At 40.6% G+C, this 17,500-nt stretch overlaps 1 protein-coding gene and 1 pseudogene across 1 annotated transcript in view; both read right to left on the reverse strand.

Moving 5' to 3' along the window:
* LOC135207454 (inositol hexakisphosphate and diphosphoinositol-pentakisphosphate kinase 2-like) overlaps positions 1-17,500 on the reverse strand; it is a gene marked incomplete at its 5' end in the record, with an annotated part of 255,448 nt that overhangs the window by 155,927 nt on the left and 82,021 nt on the right.
* Positions 1-17,500, reverse strand: part of LOC135207138 (inositol hexakisphosphate and diphosphoinositol-pentakisphosphate kinase-like) — a 54,381-nt pseudogene that overhangs the window by 4,266 nt on the left and 32,615 nt on the right.

Genomic DNA, 17,500 nt, shown 5'->3' on the forward strand with positions numbered 1-17,500 from the left:
CAAAAATAAAAAGAATTTATATTACATACTATATAAGCTTTAAAATAGGACGAAAATGTGCACTCTATGATCGTATCAGTAGCCACCAAATTTTTTCTTCTATGTGAGGTGATAAAAAATTATTTTCCTTCCTCACAGACTCAAACAGATAAGTAATAATGAATATGTTCATTTCAAATGACAAATTGGCCTTCTAATTTTTTTTAAACTGTGGAAAAACTTACAGACAATCCTGAGTACGGTAATTTGTCAAGTGCTACTGACTGCTTTATAAAGGGTATTTTGACGAAGGAAAAATCTATTTCTGGGTGATTGCTCTGTCGCCCTATGAAAGTATCCCTTTAACATCATTCTTTCTAGGTAAAATTAGCCTAAAATTAATTACCAGACAAATTAAGAAAATGTCAGTAAAAACTGACTCGATCACTCTTAAAAAGAAGTGTCGGTATGATATAGGGGCGAGTGTGGAACACTACCACGAGACAAACACCAATTAGAACTTCCCTATCAGAATCCCCCCAAGAGAGAGCCGATACCAACGGGCGATGCAGCCTCTACTACTACTACTAGAGGACGCCACGGACAGCAGCGCCCCTAGCGGTCATCCTTAATTAAAAACATAAATACATCTTGTCCTGCAAGGGGGGGGAAAACAAACCATAAAAAAGGGATGGGTTTCATAGGGCGACACGAGCCAATCACCCAGAAATAGATTTTTCCTTCGTCAAAATCCCTTTTCTGGCTCAGCTCGTCGGCCTATGAAAGAGTACCAGAGAAACAGACAGATGGAAAAGGAAAATAATGAAAAACAGATTAAATGATGGCTATATATAAGTAAATCAAATACAGCATACAAATTAAGCACTTAAACTAACTTATTACAATAATCAATAACAGAATGTTAGTAAACTTAAAGTACTTAAATGGTAGATAATAAAAATTACAAATATGCATGTAAAATAAGGAAAATTTTTGGATTTACTTAATTAGAATATATAATTACAATTATATACATACATGTGTCCTACCCTAGCATAAAAATAAGGATAGGTACACTCAAATCCATCATTAATACAATTAATACAATTAATTCAAATATATACAAACACATTGTGACTGAAGCTTATCACAAACCCAATTGGTGAATTTATACAAACATATTGTGTCCTACTCTAGCATAAAAATAAGAGTAGGAACACTGAAGTACATATCAGTACAAGGGTGGTTGTCCCTAGCAAAAAAATAAGGGACAATCCACTATAAGATACAACGGCTAAGGCTATGATGTTGAGTAGCCTGACGATAGGTTGAGGCATGTTGGTTGAAGTAGGTAGAAAGGAGACCTGGATCAATACTACAACTACTAAGCAGTATCAGGGGAAACTATGTTTCCCGCTGCTACTGCTGAAAACTTTAAAGATTCCAAGGACTTTAAATAATGCCGTTTAAAGACTGTCGGGGATTTCCATCCAGTATACTTTCTAAGATCCTCAAAGTTCATATGTTGGAAATAATTAATTGAGGTGGCTACTCCCCTGATATCATGTGCTTTTGGGAATGACTCAGGGTTGGCTTGTTTAATGAAGTAAAGGATTTGCTGTCTAATGCCTTTAACTGATAAAGTACCACCTTTTTCTCTCATGAAGAGAGCACCTGAGGATCTAGAAGAAGTACGAGATAGAAAGGCTCTAAGAGTTGATACTGGGCAGAGAGAAGGATCCTGTGGAAGTGGGATAACCTTCCAAGGAGCCCACCTTGCAAGAGGATCTTCATTTTTGGCTAAAAAGCTACGATCCGGAGCAAGTAGAACTTCTCCTGATGGGAGGAATTCCACATGACCCGCATCCCTGGATAGAGCCGACAGTTCTGAAATTCTAGCTCCTGAGGCTAGGCTTAATAAGAATAATGTCTTCCTCAGGAGCATTATGAATGTACAAGATGAGTTGTCAGTATCTGAAGCTAGTTTGAGGACATCATTTAAGAACCATGAAACTGTAGTAGGCCTCTGAGAAGGTCTAAGTCTAGCACAGGCTTTAGGGATAGATGTGAAATAAGATTCAGTCAAATCTATCTGAAAACCTACTTGAAAGATTTTCTTCAAAGCCGATTTATGAGTGGTAATCGGTTGCTAGCTGCTAAACCTTTTTCAAATAAGGATCTGAAAAAGGATATAGCCAAATTAACTGTCATGGTTGTAGTGTTCGATTCTCTCAAGAAAGATGCTAATTTTTTAACAGCTGAGTCATATTGTCTAATGGTTGACTCTCTCTTATCTGATTCTAGGAAGAGAATATTCTGTGGATCAATGTCAGCATCTTTATTAGCCGCAACTTCATGAAGTCCATAAAGTTAGGGTCTGGAGAGTTCCTGAGGAAGCGAACACAGTCCTCATTTGTACTGATTGTGATAGTTGGGATTGGGGATCCGTTGAGGTCGGAGACCCAATTCCAAAAGAAAGAGGTACCAGTTGCTCTTGGGCCACGTCCGGTGCAATCAGAGCTACTATCCCTTTGAAAGACCTTAGTTTGTCTAGGACTTTCAAGAGAATATTTCACTGGAGGAAAAACATAAATTCTCCTCCACTGATTCCAATCCAACGACAGGGCGTCCGTGCATAAGCCAGAGGGTTCCAGGTTGGTGGCCACATCGCCAAAGGAGCTTGTGGTTCGCTTGTGAGGCGAAGAGATCCACTTGGAGACCTGGGACTCTCCGGCTTACCCCACTGGAATGACCCTACCCGACGTCCAGAGACCACTCTGATTCCAGAGGAACTGACCGGGACAGGGCGTCTGCTATCACATTTCTTACTCCTGCCAGGTGAGTGGCAGACAGATGCCATTTGTGTTTGCTTGCTAATGCAAAGATGGCTATCATGACATGGTTCACATGCTTGGATTTGGACCCTCCTCTGTTGATGCAATGAACTACCACTGCACTGTCCAAACTAGCCTTAGATGAGACTTCTTCGGGGAAGCAGTCTCTTCAGAGTAAGAAATACTGCCATTGCTTCCAACACGTTTATGTGGAGCTGGCGAAATTGAACTGACCAAGTCCTGAACCTGTTTGAACTGAGAGTATCCCCCCCACCCGGACAGGGATGCATCCGTGTGAATAGGTTAACACTGGGAGGGGATATTGAAGGGGTACTTTCTTGGACCTAAGTTCTTTACTTTTGACCAAGGCCGTAGTTGGTTGCGGAGGATCTGTGGAATTACTGACAACTTGTCTCGATATTTGGAGTTTGCTTTTGACCGCCAAATTCGATTTATATCTTTCAGCCTTGCTTTCAGAAGGATATCTGTTACCGAAGCAAACTGAAGAGACCCTAGGATTCTCTCCTGGTTTCTTCTTGACGTTGTTTGCATTTGAGAAATTGCCTGACAGATTTTGCTATTTCCTTCCGTTTGACCACTGGAATTGATAGATTGTGGAAGACAAATCCCATTGGATTCCTAGCCACTGAAAACGAGATTCCGGAATAAGTCTGGATTCGTTTTGTTATCTGGAACCCCAGAATGTTCCAGAAAGTGAACTACCTTTTTGGTATGCTTTGAGACATTCCTCGACTGTTGGTGTCCCACAGATCAACCAATCGTCGAGGTGAATGCCGCTACCATTGATTCCCTGAGGCTCTCAATTGTTGTACAACCACTTCTGCTATCTTTGTGAATACCCTGGGGCTACATTCAGACCGGAAGGGCATCACTTTGAATGAGAATGTCTGATTTCTAGCCTGATCCTAGGAATGGGCGAAGTGCCTGGCTATAGGGATATGATAGTATGCGTCTGTAAGATCGATGGAGCATGTGACGCTCCACGCGGAAGTAAGGTCCTTACTTGCGAGAGGGTAAGCATCTTGAACTTGTCGCAGCGAATGAAAGAGTTAGCTTTGACAAGTCTAAGATTACCCTTCTTTTTGTTGAGCCTTTCTTTGGCACGCTGAATAAGCGACCTTGAAATTTTAGATGTTTGACTCTCGCAATAGCTCCTTTCTGAAGGAGTTCTTCCGCGTAATCTATCAATTCCTTTGACGGTATCTGATGAAATGATTTGATTGAGAGGGTCTTTGATCCAACTCCAGCCTAATCCTTTGGACACTATGCTCTGTGCCCAACTGCTGAACCCCCACCTGTGGCGGAGAGGAACAGCCTCCCTCCTACCTGGGGAGCCTCATTGCTGTGGGACGGGTTGGTCCACCACGCCCTCCTCTGAACTGCTTACTCCTTGTGCCCCTTCCTGCGCCACGGTGACGAAAGTAACCTCTCGCCCTACCCCTCGGTTGAGAGTAGCCTTGAGCCTCATAAGCAGGGTTTAAAAGGCAGGCAGCGAGTAGCGTAGGAAGTCGAAGGTTGCGATTGCTGGGGCACCAGGAGGAAAGGCTGGGTCTGTTTAGATGTAGCAGGTTGTCCCTGTTGGGTAACTGGGACTGCCTGCACAAACTGCTGCTGATGCTGAAGTTTTTTATATGGCTGGAACCTCTTACCAGCCTTCTTTGGTTTCTTGCCAGCAGTGGGAACGGATTCCTGTTTCCTCTTAGAGGAAATACCCCACCTAGCTCTAAGGCTCTGGTTGAGTCTAGCAGCTTTCGTGGTGGACTTCGTTCACTGCGGACTCTGGGAAGAGATCCGCTCCCACCCCACATGCTCGCAGCCAAGAGTCTATTAGGCTCGTGCCTAAGATAGTGCACTCTTGAAGGACATGCTTCCGACAGTTCCTCCTGGCTTGGAAGAAGTCAAAAGCGTCTAACAGAACCGTCTGAAACTGTGATTTCGCCAGAATCTTGAACAGCGGTTCGTTAGCGTATGAAAGTGCAGCCATTTCCGTAACGATAAGAGAGTTAAGGGACCTGCCAAACCTAGTTCGCGCATCGAACTCTGCCTGGATTAGGGAATCCGGCAGCCTAGGTAACTTCTCACCGAACTGGTCCATGGCGCAGTCCGGCTTGAGTTTACCCAGCGTGAATGTAGCTGGCAGGTTTTCCCATAACTCTCCGAAGGCGGGGAAGAGTGGAGAAGTAGATTCCGACTCTCTCAACTGTGGAACGGGCTCATCCTTGAGGACTGCCTGAAGAGCCTTCTCCACCAATTTCGTGGCGAACGGAAGAGAGACCTCCTCTTCCGTCGCGAAAATAGTGAAGGGACTCTTGTAGGCCTGGAGTCTAGTGTTAGTACACTCCCAGTCCTCAAGGCAGTGAACCCATTCCCGTTGGGCGTGATCTCTACTGTAGAGGACTGACTCCTTCGAGATCTTGTCCTCTCTCGTAACGAGCCGTTGGCGTCAGCCTAGCATACCCGATGAAAGGCTGTGACAGACCCGGAGGATAGAACTCGAAGTCCTCAATCCTTCGAGTACCAAACTCCGGGATCGAAATCATCCCGTCCTTAAAAGGAGCGTAGGCCGCTACTCTCCATGGATTCTCCATAGAGAAAGCTGGCAAGGAGTCGTAAGGCGGAAGTTGGAGAATCCCCGTGCTAGATGCAGGGGAGACTGGGGGAGGAGCCTGAGATAGCCCAGCTACCCGATCCTCATTCTCTCTCATCCTATTAGAGAGTTCCTGGACCGTCTGTCCAGTTTGAGACAGACTGCTCGACAATTGCGCGAACATCTGCTCAAAACGTGTTCCCCAAGCTGAAATTTGGGAACCTACCATCACTCCTACCTGTTCCATCATTCCTGGTGAGACAGGAGAGGGAACGCAGGAGCTGGTGCTTGCCACCCCTGCCGGCATAGCCGGAGAGGGGGCAGCGGAGGCGGGAGAAGGCAGCGACTCGGAGGTAGCGCGAGCCTTCTCCTTCGAAGCCTTGCTTCTGGAGCTCTTCGACTGGGAAGAGCTCGGCTTAGCCTTCACCGCATCGGCGTATGAAGTTGAAGACTTTCCTGGCCGAAGAAGACGAAGACGACTTCCTAGAAGTCGTCTTAGACAAGGTCTTCGGTTCTCTCTTTCCCTTCTCCTTAGGAGGTACGAGAGAGCGGGAGTGCGGCTAGGGATCTCGGATCCGGAAAGCCTTGGAAAGAGGCGGAAGAAGAAGGGACAGGAGAAGATCCAGGAGCGCCCAAGGAAAGACCTTGGGCGCCCGACAAACCTACCTCAACCAACAAATCCTCACTTACTACCGCCATCGGCTCGAGGTTCAGGTCCAGGGCAGCGACGTCCGGAACTGACTCCTGGGAGGCTACGACCCCAAACGAATGCTGGAGTTCTTGTTGGATGGCGGCTATCACTGGGGCGGCGGACAAGGGGTCGACGTAGCCCGTCGACTTGCCCGCAGGGAAGATCTGGATGGCCAGCTTCCTATCTAATATGTAGGGCTGGCCCTTGGCGGCGTTTTTCCCAAAGCCGCCCACCCACGCTTTCAGGGTGGCGAGGGCGACTTCCCTCACACCGCTAGCCTGAAAGAAAGGCCGGATTAGCTACCAATTGCGGACAGGGTTAACAAACTTACGAACTAGAAGTTGTTAGTAAAATCATAAGTAACCTCATAATGGACATACCCCATCCCCCAGCTGAGCGACCAGGTCGTAGCATATAGCGCAGGCCGTCGGGTGGTCCAGACGATCGACTCGTTGTACGAAGTGGCACACGGGGCGTGAGACCTGCACTCGTCATGTCCACAGGGGTCATACAGCGTCGCATTACAGGCGAGGACCTGGCAGTTGGTAGCCTGTAAGTGAAAAAGTACATGAGTACAGAGTAAACACTTACAGCCTAACATATGCTCCGCTGGTGCCGGAGCGATAAAGTTAGATAAAACCAGAGCCCCGCTAAAATACGTGTGGTAACCAGGTTGGAAGATAGGCTATGGCTCCGCCAATGGCGGAGGCACAAGAATCAACCAACTAGGATGGTGGTAATGGAAACCACGACGGACAATGCGGGGATGGTTTGATAAAATGAATATAATAATACACAATTCATTGTAAAATATCTTATAATAGGGTATATATCCTTAAAGTAGCAAAATAACAACATTAAAACAACTTCTCTCCACCCGTCTACTAGAAGAGTGCGTAGGTAAGGGTAAGCTCCCTTCCGGTAGCGGGGGAGAGATATAAGGATAGTAGTAGCAAGCAATCGACCATCCATAGCACCCACCCTGCCCGCTAGCGGAGCCAATATCCTATAACCAAAGGGGCCCCGGCTGCGACGGAAGGCTCCTTTCGTATCGTAAGGGAGGTGGCTGAGTAATGGGGAGGGGGGATGGAGGTCCCGGCGAAACACGGCGGAGCGAGGCAAGGGGGGAGGGATGGCCTACTCCTCCCCGCCTCACCAACTACCCGTATGGAGAACCCGGTAACCTCATAGTGGTCGCCCTATACCCCCTGCTGGCGGAACCCCCCGGTCACCTCCGAGAGTGTGAGAGAAGGCGATGAGGTTGTTATGACAACCAAGGGGTCCCCCAGCTCCTCCCTACATCAGAGAGGGAGGGAAGGGGCAGGGTAAGGTGCTATAGTACACGTGACCGCAAGTGGCCTAGGCCGCGAGCAACACAACCGTGATAGGGCCACTGAACCAGCTGTACCAACATGTGGAACAACGCACCTAGGCTAGCCTAACCCTAAATAAAATCATACATCGAAAAGGGGGAAGAGACACTTTTAGTAAAAGAGAAAGAAGCCCAGGAGGAGGCAGACTGTTCCGAGAAACAGAAGCCTACTCGGAGCCAGCGATAGCCGATGTAGAGCAAGAGCCGGGATGCTGGGCCGAAAATAATAATAATAGCCCTAAATACCAAGCTAAGAGAATGGTAGGAGGGCTGAACTAGCTAAAACTCGATGTAAACAATGAATGTGAAAAAGTAAGCCCATAAGCATAAGAAGTCCCAGTATGGAGGACCGGGAATTCTTACGAGGCGGCATGGCCGCCACGAGACAACCGAGGAACCGTATATGACCTATAAAAAGGAAAATACTGGTACCCGGAAGATAAAAATACAGTAAAATGTTACTTATGAGTTACTTAACTTAGCCGTGGCGATTGCAGAGCGTTCCATGATACAGAATAGGATAATCCCAAGAAAAAACACGAGCACAAGAAAATGGCGACTTGTCGCTGGTGCTAAAAATTAAGGATGACCGCTAGGGGCGCTGCTGTCCGTGGCGTCCTCTAGTAGTAGTAGTAGAGGCTGCATCGCCCGTTGGTATCGGCTCTCTCTTGGGGGGATTCTGATAGGGAAGTTCTAATTGGTGTTTGTCTCGTGGTAGTGTTCCACACTCAGCCCGCCTATATCACTACCGACACTTCTTTTTAAGAGTGAGCGAGCAGTTTTACTGACATTTTCTTAATTTTGTTTTTCTCTGGTAATTTTAGGCTAATTTTACCTAGAAAGAATGATGTTAAAGGATACTTTCATAGGCCGACACGAGCTGAGCCAGAAAATTAATCTACTTCAATGCTAGAAATGAAAATATAAAATGCTCAAACTTTGGTTGTAACTATGTTGCTAATATAGTACATACAAAGATGTCAGAGGCAACCGTACTGTCATGAAGCAGTACATATAGATATTCAACATCAACCAAGCGTTTGATGTCTAAGCCCGTCCCTTACGATGCTCCTGCTTGGCTGTTGATAAGCCAATCGCTGGGCTGGAAACTCTGTCTCTCGAGAGATTTCACATATGCAGGATGTATGTTCCACCTCTCCTGAGGGATATTGTCTTTGCAAAAGTATCCCTCAGGGGAGGTGGAACATACATCCTGCCCATGTGAACCTTCGAGAGAGACAGCATTTCCAGCCCTGCGATTGGCTTATCAACAGCCAAGCAGGAGCATCGTAAGGGACGGGCTTAGACATCATATGCACAGTTGATGTGAATCTACTATAGTAAACATATCAAAATAAATTACCTTTAAAGTTTCACACGAAAAAGGCTCGTACTAGTAATTTAATTTTTTAAAGCTTTTCATCCTCAGCCCAATACGTACTACCTTTTCATTCTTCAATCTCTTAATTGTCCCCGTAGCATTCTCATTAGTAGTCATTTCCACAAGCTACTATATGTTGATACACCCATTTGTTTGACTTTTTTATAAGGTATAGACTCTGCTTATAAAGTACTTACTACTATAGACTTTTGTGTTACATTTTGCATCTAAAATTCAGTTTCCCCTTTTGACATCTTTCATATATCTAAGATGTCTTAGCCTTTCTTGCTGCAGACTGGAATATTCAATTAATAACTACTGTATCTCAATAAAGATGTGGACTATGTTCAAGACAAAATAGTACTGTTCCTAAGCATTACTACCTCCTGACTGCATAACACCATCTGGGAACTCAACGTATTTTTCGGACGGAGCCTGAAAAAGGTAAGGTAAATTATCATCTATGGTTGAAAATAAAATCCAGTAAATTAATCCTGTATAAGTTTATTTGTGATATGTGTATAATTATACAGGCAACTATCCCTATACAACTGATTGATAAAATGTTTGATTGCTTCATACAGTAGGATTTTTTTTTGTATACATTACAGTAAGTAATGTATATGTGTGACTGTGTTCTGATCTTATATTATTCTCTCTCTCTCTCTCTCTCCTCTCTCTCTCTCTCGTCTCTCCTCTCTCTCTCTCTTTTAGAGCTTTAGGAATTGTAGGAGAAACAGCAGACTGGGTCAAAGACTGGCTAACTTATAGAAAACAGAGAGTCGTAATAAATGGTGAAGTTCAGAATGGGCAGATGTAACAAGCAGAGTTCCCCAGGTTCTGTCCTTGGTCCTTTCTTGCTTCTGATTTACATTAAGACACTGATGTGGGCTTAACTAGCAGGATAGGCAAATTGCAGATGACACCAAACTAGGTGTAAATGCAGACAGACCTAGAAGCAGTGGAAAGTTTAAGAAATGATCTAATGAAAATAGGAGAGTGGTCAAAAAAATGGCAAATGCCGTTTAACTTTTAAGTAGATAAGTGTAAACGTGTTACAGATAAGAACAAACAACCTCCCTCATGCCAGCTACATGCTGCTTGGGAATGACATAAATAGTGTCGAAGAACAAGAGGAGGACCTTGGAGTCCATTACTACCAAGGACTTAAAATACACAAAACAGTGCATAAAAGCAGATAAGAAGGCACAGAAAAACTAGTGGATACATCAAGAGCAGTTCAAATACAGAAACAAGGAAACTGTGCTGCAAGCTCTACACATCAATAGTTAGACCCCATCTTGAATATGCAGTACAGTTTGGTCACCAACACTAAGAAAGGCTATAAACAGATTAGAAGGAGTACAAGCAAGAGCCACAAAGTTAATTCAATCCATCATGCAAAATAGGTTACCGAAGACGACTAGAGAGCCTGAACATGTATAGCTTAGAAACATGACGATTGCAAGAACAAACTAATAGAAACATTCAAAATATTGAAAGGCATAACAAAAGTAGACATTAGCCTATTTACATAAATGAAAACCAGACAAGAAATAATGGATGGAAACTAGAACTGAAGAGATACAACACATCCCATTCTGGGAACTTCTTTACATACAAGATATGAGATGTGGAATAAACTGCCACCAGAAGTTGTAAACAGCAACAGTGTGGAGTAGTTTAAAACAAAGCTAGACAAAATCATTAGGACACTGTGAATGCACAGTAAAGCCTGCTCCACGATAAGTGAGCACACGATGTCTCCTCGGATGGACTAACAAGTCTTTGAGACCTCCTAATCCTTATAACTCTCTCTCTCTCTCTCTCTCTCTCTCTCTCTCTCTCTCTCTCTCTCTCTCTCTCCTTACTGAGTTTCTATAATGTTACTATTTACTACAGCAAAATATATTGCACTTTACAAAATTTTGCTATCGGGGAGAGGTGAGAGAGGGAAGGGAAGGGTAAGGTAGTGGAATGAGTGGTCAAATACAATGGAGTTATGTTACTTCTTAAGTTGCACAAACTCTTGATCCTGCACACACCACAAACACACTTATTTTACTAAAAAAAAAAAATACAAAGCAATGAAATTTACCTCCCTAAGAATGAATAATTTTCACTCTCTTCATAACTGCAATAAACGTAAAAATAACTTTGCTACACTAAAAGCCTCCTTCCAACACACTAAGAGATACATCAAAGGTTAGAGAATTGTTGGGAATTTTTTTACCATCCTTAAAACAAATGAAACATTGGTGGGTGGAGTTAGCCTATCTGATGTTGTCACTGTACTATCATATAAGTAAAGTATATCTTAGTTTTAACAGACCAGAGCTGATTAACAGCTCTCCTATGGCTGGCCCGAAGGATAGATATTTTTATGGGGCTATTACCCAATTGGTTACTTAGCAACAGGACCTACAGTTATTGTGGGAAAAACTTTTTTTTTCTAAATTACAATTTTATTTTAGCAAAAACAAAAGGATATTAAAGGGATTTTGACGTAGGAAAAATCTATTTCTGGGCTCAGAAGCCGTGTTGCCCAGTGAAATATGTCTCCTTTAGCACTATTTCTAATAAAATATTGCTATAATACCAGAGAACTACTAAATTGGACATGTCAGAACTCTCTGACTCGCTCACCTCAATAAAAGGTGAGCTAAAAGTGTAGTTATTTTACTCATTTCCAGTGACATACAAATTGCTGACCAAATTTGGTTTAGGTGCTTAATTTCTTTATCGAGACAAACAGTATTAAAATGATAAATGAGTAGTTATGCCTGACAAATACATATCTGCATCATACTACCATATAGCTGAGTCTAAATAATACTTAGGTAGGGAGTAAAATGATTCCATTAATGACAGATCCTAACCTAATAAAAATAAACTCAGTTTCTTTGGATTACTATTGTCTCAGTTCGCAGCTAAAATACCACTAGATGGTATGTCAAGCAACACAAGCTAAGTACAATAAGTTTAGTACTCAGTATAGCCACAATGATATTTGTTGAAAGTTTTGATATCTATTCGGGAAAAATAAAAACCTTCAAAATTATTTAAGAAACAATGTATCAACAGGAAATACAAGTAGTACAGGCAGTTCCCGGTTATCGGCAGACTCAATTATTGGCGATCCGGTTTTATGGTGCTTGTCTAGCACCATAACAGGCCGAGTTCTGTTTATCAGTGCCATAAGGTGTCATATGGTACCATAACATACCTAACTGAGGCACCATAATGGTGCTCATGGCACCGATATCAGCACCATAAGCACCATTATGGCGCCATAAATCGTCGAGTTTCAGTTAATGGCGGTTTTTGTCTTATCGGCACCCCCTTGGGAAAGGCACCCCTGCCGATAACCAGGGACTGCCCATACACAATGTCAATAGGTGAGACTATTTTCTAATCATTGTGGAGAAAATAAATGATAAATGACACTAAAGGGAAAGATTAATGAACTTCAACAACTGTATATGTATAGGGAAACTCTGGCACAGTAAATATTCCCTTTTACTCTGGAATAGATACCCTAGATTATCTAAATATCCAAATTTTATGGGTAAAAGAGGTGAATGTGACTTCCACATGATAAGTAGAATTATGATAATAGGATAAGACTCAAAATTTTCCTTAAATTAATATTAATCCCTAATGAAATAAGTCAAGAGGTGTATAAAATTAATAGAAAATGGCTTTGAATCACACAGCCACTGCTTCTAATCAATTGTAAAATTCAACTTAACATAATGTCAACAAAAACCAGTGAACAATGCTTTAAGAAATATAGCACAAAAAGTAAAAATACCACTAACAACCACACTTTATGCATAGCACTGACAAGTCTCTATTACTCATTCATTCAGAACCTACCTTAGCAGGAGGGGATAAGAGCGATTTGCTTTCAGTGCTCAACTTCTTGTTTCCATACTGATTGACTTTGATGTGGGAAGCATTTGAAATAGTGTCATTACCCTGTCCTTCTGCACTGGTTCCTAATAAGTCTTTCTCCTTAAATCCTCAATGCTCTCCTTTTCTCGTTCTGATGCACGCTCAGCTATGTCATCTAAGATGTACTGGAGATCTTCCTCCTCCTCTACGAGAGGTAGCCCTTGTTCTTCTCATCTCTAATTCAGCTTTAGGAGACAAGGGCTGAAAAAACATAATGTAATAAGTTTAACGAAATAAAAGTTATGATCACGGAAGTTAAGAGTGTCTGTACTATGAAGCTATTAGTACTAATCATACAGGCTAAAGCTGAAGGCTTTTCTGAATATCAAAATTAATATATTTTCAACAAGTCATAAATATGAATGTTCAAGAAATCATAAGTAAAATTTATACTGTTTAGGGAAGCCATTTCAAATAAAAACATTCAAAATAAATATTACGACAACATACATTACATAGGAATATAACAAATGATAGAATCAACATTCCATTATCTTTAACAAAGCAGTTATGCCAACATAGAACTCTGGCCATTTTTTTACAATAACAGTAGTACTAAAATATGCAGACAATTACCATTCTATACGACAAATGGGTAGGTTCATTCTAAATACAAAAACTCACCAAAATAAAAAATTAGATCGAGGAATGTTCTTATGAAAGGTCCCAAAGGTGAATTCTTAATTCATTACTACTTTTTACTATATAAAAGCAATGTTTGAGTTATGATATACCCTTTATGAATATTCTGCTTGCCTATTATACATGTATTAGAAACACCATTGTGAGCATATATTCAAAATACAGTTTCCCTTTGTGGTTTTGAAATTGACCATCTACCAAGCAGCAGAGGCTGCACTGAAAGTTTCTTGGGCATAACAGCACTGAATCACTGATCACAAAACTATAAAAGCACCTTGTGCCAGTGGCACATGCATAATCCAATGTGACTACTGTATCACATTTACATATAACGTACGTATATCTAAAGTATAAAAGGCCCATTAAAACATTGTATGTAATATAATATATATATATATATAATATATATATATATATATATATATATATATATATAATCTATATATCATATATATTATATAAATATATTATATATATATATTATATATATATATATATATATATATATAATATATATATATATATATATATATATAGATATATTATATATATACAGGCAAGTGGCACGGGTTACGACGGGGGTTGGGGGTTCCGTTCTGAGACGCGTCGTAAGCCGAAAATCGTCGTAAGCCGGAACGACGCTTGGAAATATGTCTTAAACAATAAAAAGTTATAAAAACCTTACTTGTAATCCTTTGGTTACACTACATGTCATTTCCTGTAGTTTTATGTACAACCTGGAGTTATTTTCATAAAAAGAATAAATGCTGGTTCTTGAAGGTAAAAACTATTGTAATCTCTGGTGACACTACATTCTTGAAGTTTTATGTACAACCTGGAGTGATTTTGCAAAATCTTGAGGGCTACAAGAACAGCTGATTACTATTTACGTATCATATAGACTAATTAAAGTAAATGTATCTTTAAATAGGGCTTATATATTAGTATCAACAAAACATTTCCTGCCATGAGTCAGAGCCGTATAATGAACGAACTTCTCTGTCCTATCTGTTCAAAGATATAAACGTTACGTCAAATCCCCGAGACCATTGTTGTTGCCAAAGCGTCTCTCTCTCTCTCATCTCTCTCTCTCTCTCTTCTCTCTCTCTCTCTCTCTCTCTCTCTCTCTCTGATCAAATTACATTGGAAACTTGACATAACGATTGCCCTAATATACGAATGTTTTGAGATATAACAGAAAAAAAATTGCGAAATACAAGCTTTGATATTAACAAGAAATATTTGAGATACGATTTTGTGATGAGTGTTAGTTGTATAGGCGACCGAATAAATGGCGTTCAGTCTGTTTGTTTGTTGGTGCTGCATGTTAAACACGTCGTTGTTTAGTTCGTTGTATTTGCGCCTATTTTTCGTGTTATTTGTCTATTTTATTATTAACCATGGGTCCTCAAAGCTAAAGACAAAGCAGGTGATAAGAAAAAACCAAGAAAATTATTCGAGGTGGAAGCAAAACATGAAATTATAGCAAAGCATGAACGTGCGTTTGTATCGTCGATTTGGCAAACGAGTATGGTCGAAATCATTCTACAATATCCACGATCATCAAGCAGAAGGAAGCTATAAAAACCCCCGAGACCATTGTTGTCCAAACGCGTCTCTCTCTCTCTCTCTCTCTCTCTCTCTCTCTCTCTCTCTCTCTCTCTCTCTCTCTCTCTCTCTGATCAATTACGTACTGGATAATGTCTCTCTTTGGATACTTCGATTTTGCCAAATATTGAGGGCTACAAGAACAGTTGATTTACTATTTACGTATCATATAGACTAATTAAAGTAAACGTTATCTTTAAATAGGCTTATATTATTAGTATCAACAAAAACATTTACTGGCATGAGTCAGAGGCCGTTTAACGAAACAAACCTTCCTCTGCTCCGCCTTAACTCGGAGCGTCGGAAGACGCCTCTCTCTCTCTCTCTCTCTCTCTCTCTCTCTCTCTCTCTCTCTCTCTGATCAAATTACTGGATAATGTCTCTCTTTGGATACTTGGAATTTGCGTTGTAATCTAACCAGAAACTTCGTTTTGTTATTATTACTGGAAACAACGCAATGATTTTTTCATTATTTGCGCTTTTGGACTGTTATATGTAAACTAGTATGTATTCATTCGCTCGGAAACTAGTTCCGCATTTGATGGCGTCACTAAAAAACATAGAAAAATACAACATAAAAAGTGTCGAAAATTATCATAATACGTCAAATTTTTGTTGTAATCTAACCAGAAACTATTTTTATTATAATATACTGTGCTAAACTATAAAGGATTTTTATCATAGTATGCGTTTTTTAAAAGCGTCGTTAACTCGGAGCGTTCGGAAGCGTCAGCGTCGTAACCTCGGAACAAGCGTCGTAACCCAGGACGGATTTTTCCATTGAATATTTAAGAAAAAGCGTCGTAACCTCGGAACGTCGTAAGCCGGAACCGTCGTAACCCGGGACCGCCTGTTGTATATATATATATATATTATATAATATATATATATATATATATATATATATATATATATATATACAGGCGGCTCACAGTTAAAGGCGCAATCACTCAGCGGCAAATCGGTTTTACGGCTGTTGTCAAATATATTCATTAAAAAAATAAGGCATTTTAAGGTATTTTTTTTTTTACGGCACAACTTTTGGTCAACAGTGCTGCTAGCGCTGTTGTGTCTAATGAGTACATACATTTGTAGAAATACCGTTCAGCCCATAAAGGTTATGCAAATGATATTAAAAAATTTTATTGAGAGTTACTACATAAGTATTAGGGTAAATATATATGCATCTGACGCTGTTCTATGCCAAAAAATATCAGTAAAATGAGTGCAAAATTTAGCTATGGATATGTCGATTTATAAATGTTCATGCTTTTATGTTTAAAATGTATATGAAAATGTATTATGTATAGGGTATTTTATTTTGCACAGAAATATGATACAAAGGCAGCTTTTGAAACTGCTCTTCACGTTATCAAATTCGATGTTTTTTTTGTGTTCATTCTTGTAAGCCGCCGCTGCCACTCTTCCGAAAATATAGTTTAAAAAAAGTGCAAATTTAGCGATCGATGTGTCGATTTTATAAGTGTTTATGCTTTAGTGTTTAAAATGTGTATGAAAATGTATTATGTATAGGGTATTTTTATTTCTTGCAAAGAAATATGATACAAAGGCAGCTTTTGAAACTGCCCGTCACATTGTCAAATAGTACGATGTTTTTCCATGTTCATTCTTGTAAGCTGCCGTCTGCCGCCTCTTCCGAAAATATAGAGTTAAAAAGAGTGCAAATTTAACGATCGATGTGTTGATTTTATAAATGTTCATGCTTTTATGTCTAAATGTGTATGAAAAATATATTAGTATAGGGTATTTTTATTTTGCACATAATATGATACAAATTAAGGCAGCCTTTGTAACTACCCTCCACGTTGTCGGAGGATGTTTTTTCATGTTCGTTCTTGTCTGCCACTGTTCCCCGAAAAATGCATGGATGTTATTATTATTCTGCATCTATTCCATAAATCCTTTAAAAGTTATACATTACTTCTCTGTGTCCAATAATATAGTATGTATTCTCATGTGATTGTACTATAAAATACTACGGTAAATCTAAGCCAGTATTCCGTGGAGAGGCCAATGTTTTGGTTTCAAATCAGCTGACGGTGACGTTTCACCATATTTAACGCAATTCTGAGCAAATTTTCTTGCTTCTAGTTAGCATAAACGAATATCTAGATACTTGACTTATATGAGACAAGTTATTTTTCCTTATCCACATGTTTTTAGGTGGAAATATGAATTGAATATGTCTCGTTGTGATTGTGAACTCATTTTTTTTTTTAACAGATTATGTTGCTGCACGTGATTCCGTTCGAAATTTTCCCTTTATATCATTGTAATCGAACTTTACGTTATTTATTTATCTTATATCGCGTGAAAACCAACATTAAATGTGTTTTTTTCAAGCACAGTTGTTTTGATTAAAAATTATATTTTATCTTAATTTTATCTACGGTTGTGTTTGATGGCA

The sequence above is a fragment of the Macrobrachium nipponense genome, chromosome 32, assembly GCF_015104395.2.
Source record: "Macrobrachium nipponense isolate FS-2020 chromosome 32, ASM1510439v2, whole genome shotgun sequence".
NCBI lineage: Eukaryota > Metazoa > Arthropoda > Malacostraca > Decapoda > Palaemonidae > Macrobrachium > Macrobrachium nipponense.